Source organism: Poecilia latipinna, unplaced genomic scaffold (genome assembly GCF_001443285.1).
Source record: "Poecilia latipinna isolate Pla-1442-1.1 unplaced genomic scaffold, P_latipinna-1.0 Scaffold325, whole genome shotgun sequence".
Taxonomy (NCBI): Eukaryota; Metazoa; Chordata; class Actinopteri; order Cyprinodontiformes; family Poeciliidae; genus Poecilia; species Poecilia latipinna.
The window spans coordinates 319,119-328,395 of NW_015112941.1; positions in this window are offsets into that span (position 1 = coordinate 319,119).

A 9,277-nucleotide genomic window follows, 5' to 3' on the forward strand; every position below is an offset into this window, starting at 1 on the left:
TGGTTCTACTGCCATCTGCAGATATACCCCGCTCCCGGTTAGAAACAACCAATCAGAGCTAGGAGGAAAGACTAGCTTAACATTGATGAGGACATGGAAACAACGGGTTCAGTGGAGGAGCCAGTAGAGAATACTGACACTGGGGAGGTTAACACACACAGGAGGAAGTGGGAATTACAAAACACTTAATTGGTAAATGAATGGAGCCCTGGAAGGGAGCACGTATGGCAAATGAGGAGATGAGTTACACCTGGGAAGGAGAGCAAATGGAAGGCTGAGTGTGAGAACAAAAAAAAAAAACAAAATGTGGAATCGCCATCGCAGATGACTGAATTGGTGAAACGATCTCTGGGGTATGTCAGATATGTAACGAAACAACACTTTCAAAATCCAAATAAGCTGAGTAGGCATGGCAGAAAGAAAAGCGATGCAATCGTAATATTCGTTTTGCTTCAATCGGATGTGCAGCACAAATTAATGAAGCTCAGTGAGTTAAGCAAAGCCCAAACTGTGTGAGACGTGTCCACTCAGCTGTTTGTGTCGCCCAGCTTCTGGGTTGGTAATCACTTCTCAGATTGTACCGAGAGAAGAGGGTGATAAAAAACGGACCTCAGCATAGCAGCTTACTCTCACAGACCACCTTTATAAATTAGACCTGCTGAAATCCCATTAAACTTTTATGAAACACAGTAATTCAATCCGCTCGGGTACAAGTTGGCACTGAACCATCAGTCTGCAGTGTATGCCCCTCTCTTTGACGGAGCGCAATAAATTTGGCTCAGACAACCTCTAGCCTCATTTTAAGAATTTATTTTGGTTCCTCTAAAACCAATTTCCCTGATCAGAATCTGCAAAACTCAAATATAACGTCTGCACGAGCATTTATAAATCAGTTCACTTGTGACTTTCAAAGCCCTTCAGCTGCCCTTGTAATCAACAAAAGAAAGTAAAGTGGCTGTTGTGTTCAAAACCCCAAAATTCTCTAATATCATCACTTATTCTTACACTCAGTAAGAGAACTCATAAAGTTAATTGAACTCTTGGAGTCTGTATCTCAAAAATCCTTCAGCCTGACAAGAAAAGAGTTCTTCAAACGCTCGTATGAGCCATTAAACATGAATCAAATAGATGTAATAGATTTCCTGTACTCTAGAAAATGAACGTGCTGCACCTCAAGTCATAGCCACCAGATGCTGCTTTTTCTCTGTTGTCGATCATCTTAATGAACAAGGCACCGGGGTTTACGAAAGTGAACTCAACGCTGCCCTAAAGGACAACAATCCCTCTCTCGCTTAATGTAAAATAGATTGACGCAACGCTGAGACAGATGTTACGAGTGGAAAGAGCAAAACTCTCAAATTAGAATAAGATTTAGAAGGAGACACTATGAAGAGGCTGCCGTGAGATGGGCTACAGAAACCTTCCAGCAGACAAAACTGAGTTGTTATGCTTCGTTATCGAAAGCTTAATTTATTTAAATAACTCAACTCAAAAGGGTGATTATAAACAGAGTGACGTAAATCTAGCACTGGTTTGTGTTAATGTTGTTGACTATGTTTCTCAACTGATATAAACATAAAAATCAGTTTTTTTCAGATAATTAGAATTCTACGTAAGAGAGATTAAAAATTATATTTAAGTTATAAATGCCAGCCTTTTTAAATTCATATCGACATGTTTGAAAGTATATGCATTTAATACCTGCTCAGGCCTAATTTATCAATAACTACTGTAACACTTCTATGGTAACGTCTCTGGTTTAGGATTGGCTTAACAACTGAAATGCAAAATTTGCAACCCAGAAATGAGCTGAGCTTTACAATCTTCTCTATGCTGCGGTTGTCCCTGCTGCCTGTTCGCCCTTTTATTACCCACGCTGTTTTTCTTCCACAAAACTTTCCTAACAACATGCAGCATTATGTTAAGAGTCATGTTTTTAACAATGGCCTTCTGTGGCCTACACTCACTGTCATTGACAACTGTCAGACAGTTTTCCCCATGACTGTGTGGGTTGGCTATAACATATCTTTTAAAATTATAGTCCTATATCATGTAACATTTTAATACAGTTTTCTGAATTAACAATGCTGATTTCATAATTTACAATTTTCAGTAAAACTGAATTCAGTCATAGGCCATTTTCTTCAGCGTGAACAGAGCTAAACTCTTGAAATGTATTCCCCTTAGTGTAAGAAGTCTAGTGAATAGAATATGAGTTTCACACCATGAACGTAATGACAGAAATAATTTAACTTTTCAATTATATTCTAATATGAGCTGCAGCCGTATATTGACATAACCCTACATAGTTCAGCCCTCAAATTAAATTGTATTTTATTGGAAAATGGGCTGAATATCTAAAATACATTTCACTTACATATTCTGCTCTTTTTAAAAAAAAAAAAAATCATGTTTTCACACAGGTTTGTCTCCTTGTTTATTTCGAACAACCTTCTTCTAGGTTGACTTAGAGAAAAATTGACACCTGCTCCATGTTACAGTGCTCCGTTCCGGTGCTGCCAGTGCGGAGTGTGCAGAGCTGGAAGACCTCAGGATTGAGTGGTCTCATAAACCAGGGAGGGACTTGGTCCCTGGGGGAAGTGAATGAGTTGTGTTTCTCTTTCCCAGGAACCACTTGAAAAGTTAATTAGACTTGTGCCTCGATCCTTGAGCACTAATGGTAATTGCATCACTCAGGAAACTAAGATGCTCCGAATCTCATTTTCATTATTTCCCTCCATGACAAATGCACTTTCTCTGGGTAAATTATGAAGCAGGAGGAAAATTACCAACAAGTTAACAATGGACATGATCTAAGGACTTTACAAGAATGCATTTTTTTCCCCATCTAAAACTTGAGTCTGAGGTAAAAATAACAGTCTTTTCAAACAGATCCCTTCGGTTAATATTCAAATGTTTCACCAAATGTACTCAGAAGCTTGAATTAACAAGGCTGCTATTTATTTTCCTTATAATTAGGACCCAATTGCCTGCAATCATGTCTGGCATAATATACTTCCTCAATGTGTACATTAGCAGTTAAATGCCTGAACTCATCTTGTGATGAATTTGTAATGAATTTGTCCATCTTATTTATCAGTAACTCAGTGCCTCGCAAAAGTGTTCCTACCCCTTGAAACGTCTCAAATTTTTCCATCTTACAACAACAAATTTCAATGTATTTTTGCTGGGATTTTATGTAAATAATCCAAACAAAGACAGCACTTAACTAAAAAAAAAAAAAAAAAATTATCATGGTTTTTTTTTTTTTTTTTTTTTTTTTTTTTTTTTTAATTCAAACAGTGAAGTGTCTATTCAGTCTCCTTTAATCTCACAACCCAAAACAAAATCTGTGATAACAAATAACTTTAGAAGTCAAAGAGCTGGAAAAGTGAATCATCACCTGTTTGATTTACTCAAAGAATACACGTTTCTCTGAAAGTCTCTGTTTTTTTTTTGTTTTTTTTTGTTTTGTTTTTTTAATCAGTTTATGAACTGGTGACCAAGAAGGGCAACAAAAAGAGACGCTCAAAGCATGTTAGGTTATAATCCATATCACATTCACAGACATTACTGTGGACTGTTCAATCCATCATCCGAAATAGATGAAGTATGACTCATCTGCAGACCAACCATCGACTGAACTATACAAGATGGAAAAGCAGCAGAGGGGCATTGTTGCTCTGGAGGAGCCACTGAGATCTACAGAGCAGTTGAGAAATTATAGGGGAAAGTAATATTCATGTCCTCCATATGTCTGGTCTTTATAGAAGATTGACAAGAACAAAGATGTTCTTGTAAGAAATGTAAGTGACCTATTTGCAGTTTGTAGTCAGTGGATATACATTAACATGCTAGATCACCCAGATCCCCATTTTCACCCTAATCCTGGCAATGGTAGGATGTGGTGGGTATATGCTTCCTCATCAGGCAGATTGATACCAGTCAGAGTTGAAGTCAAGATGGGTTGAGTTACATCCAGGCCAACCCTGAAAGCAAACCTTTAATTAAAAAAATAATTGGCACTGGGATGAAAATTTTCCTTCTAGGAGCACATATACCCAGAAATTGGTTTAGATCAGAGGTATTGAACTACAGTCATCAAAAGCAGGTGAATACTTTTGTACGGTGCTGTACGGTTTGGATGAGTTCCCAGCACCCTCAATGTCTTTCAATACATCGATCTGAAATGAATGAATGAGAACAGGCGGATTTCTATCCAAGGACATTCATCAAGCTGAAAGAAGACAAAAATAAACATTTGTCTTTTAAATACTTTTTCATTTCCAAGTGAGATTTTATTAGACTTTGATTCTTGTATTCTTTTAATCCTTTTGTATAAAACATTTCTTTATTCTTGCCTTTTACATCCTGTTTTTTTGGCCTCTCCATTTTCTCTTGTACAGTAAATGGACTGCTGAGGTAAAAATACGTCAAACATTGACGTCATCGTACACAAGCAGCCAAAAGCGAGTTGCCTGTTAGAAGATAAGCAAGCTTTACATTGCATCGTGTTTGAGTCTTGTGAATGTTTTGTGCTGTCGATCAGTGCAGCTATTTGTCACTGGGTTGGGAGACAGAGGAGCTTCAAAGGTGTAGTGCTTCTCTGTTGTGATATTAATGAACTTATGTTGTGAATGATTGTTTTCTCTAACAGTCTGTTCTTTTGTCACTCGTGTTCTTTTGTACTGCCAGAAATAATCTTGTATCTTCAAACTCTGTGAATAACAAGTAATAGTATGCTAATTTTTATTATGTCTGAAATGAAAATGTCACACTGAATCGTTTATTGAGTGATATATCAACCCTTAAATTGTAAATCAGAGTTTCTATGATATAAATGAGATGCCTGAGACAATGCTGGGGGTGATTCAAATTCCCTTTACCTGTATGGAGCATTGTGTAGCTGAGTGAGGCCAGTCCCTCACTCAATGCTGTGCACTGCTGGCCAATTGGCTGAAAGAAGACCAGTACAGCGAAATACTTGCAAGTATTCTAAGATTTTCAAGTAAGAGAAGTTCAGTGATAACTAGCAATCAGAGCATCAAAACCTAAAAAGTACCATTCTTCACTTTCATTGAGGAAATAGTGTTTCAAAACTTTACCTGACAAGACACGATATCTGTTGAGTGCTCAAGTCCAGGCTGGCTATCTTAGCTGATAGCCTGACTAATTACCCAGCTCACATCAGCATTTTACACTTGTGTTAGTCTGTAAATAACACAATGACAAAAAGGTAGCATGTTCTGTATCACCGATGGATATACCTTAAAACTAGTCATAAGTGTATTATGATTATGCTGTAAATGTTTTCAATACTGATTGCTGTTTTTGCAGCTGTCTATGGAGAACTGTTGTTTTTGTAGACTGTCGGTTGTCCAATCCAGTCCTTTTGAGGGCCTGTAACTTTAAGATGCATCTGTGGTTCAACACACCTGAATCAGACAGTGAATCAAATAAAGGACTCTGGAGAATTAGACTGCATACTGAAGAAGTAATTCAGTCATTTGATTCAGGTGTGTTGGACCAGGGATACATATAGAAGTTGCAGGACATTGGCTCTCAAGGTCTGGATTTGAGGACCCCTGCTGGAGACTATATGTTTGAGTCAAAATACTGTATGTCATGCTGTATCAAAAAAAAAAAAAATTCCCCTCTCACCCTCCGTGGGTGGTCTCTTTCATCCTCTGAGCTCGGGTCCTCTACCAGAGGCCTGGGAGCTTGAGGGTTCTGCGCAGTATCTTGGCTGTGCCTAGAACTGCACATTTCTGGACTGAGATGTCTGATGTTGTTCCTGGGATCTGTTTGAGCCACTGCTCCAGTTTGGGGGTGACTGCCCCGAGGGCCCCCGATGACCACAGGCACCACTGTGGTCTTCACCTTCCAGGGCGAGAGACGAAAACATGGTATCATATATATATATATATATATATATATATATATATATATATATATATATATATATATATATATATATATATATAAATATAAAAGGAGATAACCTGAATACAAGAGTCGTTTTGTCAGCATATAATACCCAATTTGTAAATTAGCATAATAAAGTTAACTCAATCCACTATAAGTGAAACATTGCATAGATTGATTTCACTCAGAATGATGTTTTCAAGCTTTTACTTCTGTTATTTATTATTTTTCTACTTGCAGCTGATGGAAGCCCCCAAGAATTTAAGATTGAAAATACTACATCAGACTATTGACAAGAACTTTAAATTCTGTGTAGGTTGTAAAAAGCATATTTAATACTTGTTTTACTGTTATTTTAAAAGGTGCTTTTATTCAAATTAGCAAGCATCATCATACACATTTTCTAATTTGCTGGACATGATTGTCAGCATATCTGTTAACATACGCGAATCCATGTAAATGATTGGAATGGAAGTGTGAATATATGGAAGACTACATTCCAATATTCAGGCTGTTATTCTTTGCATTCAGACATTTATTATACAACATTATGAATAACAACACCCAATTTGTCCAACTTTCTCATCGTTAAGACATACAATGTCTGTTCATCACAAAGGAGGAAAGCAGTCTTTCACATTCTGACCTTAAATAAGGATGAAATAAGAAAAAGGACACAGATGCAGAGAGAAATAGGTTTTTTTTTTCTTTTCTTCACAGCTCTCCCATCCTTTATTTGCTGTAATAAATCTTGCCTTGCTGACTTTTTTTTTTTTTTCTGCTTCAGGCCAACAAAGACGTATTGTTTCTATGGAAGTAAAACATATTCTTATCTTATCGGTGCAGTCCTTCCTTCATACGATCGAACAGCCGGTGAACACAATCCACATGAGGTTAATAAGGGCAAACGAAGGCAACAAATTATGTAGAGGGCATGAGGTAAATCATGTGTGCGAAAAAAGAGCCTTATTTTTTGGTGATTGCTGGAAATATCATGCAGTGTGGCTGCAGCAGCTGTGGTTGCAGTTATTCCTTCCAGGCACAGGCTAACCTAATAAACCATGACATGCATAACATCTAAATGGATTTAACATCACCTGAATCCTTTCTCTTTTATTTTTCTTTCTTGCAATTTTCTGCCTTCATGTACGTAAAGATATCGAAGCAAGATCATTTCATTCTGGACAGCCTGCGGTGGGCGGAATTATTCCCGGCAGCTCCAAGAATAAAATGCTGTCAAAGCAATTAATGCCGCTGTTCATCACAGCTACGTAAACATTTAAAGTATATTTAAAATTAATTATTGTTTAGTGGTTTTCTCAAAGACTATTATTACGCTGCTCAAGACCACAGACAATTAATTTGACATTGAATGTATCCCACTCCAGAGTTGCTAACAGAGGGCACTTTCTGGAGGAGTGAAAATAAAGCTGGCAAAATGTAAAAAAAAAAAAAATATCATGGTTTGCATCTTTCCCTTGTGGTCTTCATAACAACAAGTCCTTCCCAATGCATGAATTCAGGACACTGTAAAAAAAGAATAGTGGTATAAAAAAATAAATGCCATCACTGAATGACCAACTTTCTGTAACAAAATAAAATGATTTAAGGTTTTTGTGCTCCTTTATCAGGGAATGTCAGTAAGAATGAAGCGTTGTGAGTTTAACAATATGAACATTTCTTTCAAGTGTAAACGTTTTCTTTGATTAAAGCAACAACAACCTGTAAAAGTCAATTCAGATATCAATAAGCAAGATGCTGGTCTTTTTAAAATGTTAGATACTTTTTTCTTTGAGATGTAAGTATTTTTTTCAGGGTTTTTCCCCCCCCCCCCACTTTTGTTCTCAGACAAATAAATGTCATTTTGAAGTTAGAAAGATGAGTTTTTAGTTTATTGCTATCGTACTTTAAATGTCCTTTCAGACGTCTTTATTCACAAAACAGATATTACATATTTGTTCAAACAAAGCCAAAAGAAAAAAAAAAAAACATTTTTTGTTAAATACATTTCTTTTATCAGCTGAAGAAAAGAAGAGTTCTGAAAATGACTGTCTAATTCTTTCATATTTTTGTAGATAAGGGAATATTTGTGCATCGCATTGCAACAGGAGATTAAAACACTGCAACTGTAGATACGTTTCAGATGAATCTCAGATGAATCACTCTATTCATCTTCTATATTTATTCTTACCAAAAGTAGAAAAATCCCTCTTTGAACTCGACAGTAAAACAAAATAAAACCCTCAGAAGTTCTACATAACTGCACTTACTCTGCAGTAATGCTGCATATACACTTTATTAAATATTTGCTTTATTACATTAGTATCTGGTTGTCCAGATTCTGAGCCTAAATGACTCAGACTCTGATCTTCTCAATTTTGAGAAGATCAACAGACCAGGCAATGTTTTTTTTGTTTTGTTTTTTTTTCCCCAAATCTGTAATTGGCCCATTTTAATGAACTTGTTTGACAGGAAGTGTGGTCTTCTGTTGCTTTAGTTGATCTTTAACTTTTGACAACATACAGAAAGAACATTCCGCATATACTGGTCGAAGCAACTGGTTATTTCAGAAACTGTGTCCTTTCTTTCGTCTCACACCAGTCTGCCCATTCTCCTCTGACATCAGCAATTTATTTTCCTCCACCCAACTGCTGCTCACTAGACAGTTTCTCTCTGTCGGGCCATTATCTGTAACACTGAGACAGTTGCGTAAGGTCAGCAGTTTGTAAAATTCTCAGAGCAGCCTATCTTCCAACCATGTCAAGTTCAAAGTCACACGAATCTTTATTCTGACGCCGTGTCTGAATTTCAGCGCGTTGTCTTCGCCACGTCTCGATGTTTACATGCACAAGAGTTGCCAAGTGATGGGCTGCTTGTGTTAACAAGCGATTGAAATATGTATCTAATGAAGTGACCTGCGAGAGTAAATGCTTGATGCAGGCAATTGACTGAGAACATATCCATTCAAAACAAGCTACACAGTCATTGATTTTGCAGTTTCTCTCGCACCCAGACACATTCTGTCCTGCGGTTGCTCACTTGTTTTCCCCACACTTGCTTCAGAGGCATGAATCCGATATTTTGGTGAATACATTTTCTAGCATACCACCATTAGCTAATTTGCTGCTTGATCATGCAATGATATATACAGCAGGATTTTTTTCTTTTTTTTTGTCCTTTACTTTTTTAAACAAAGAGACAAAAACCCTTTGAAAAACAAGGTGTTTGTAGAAAAGTGAAAACTGGTGGAAAGTGTGAATTGGAACAATAAACTCACAGGTGTTACCACCACAGCAACAATGCGCTGAGACAGGCTAAATTATTACAGAGTTTAAGAGCCATGCCAACTTGA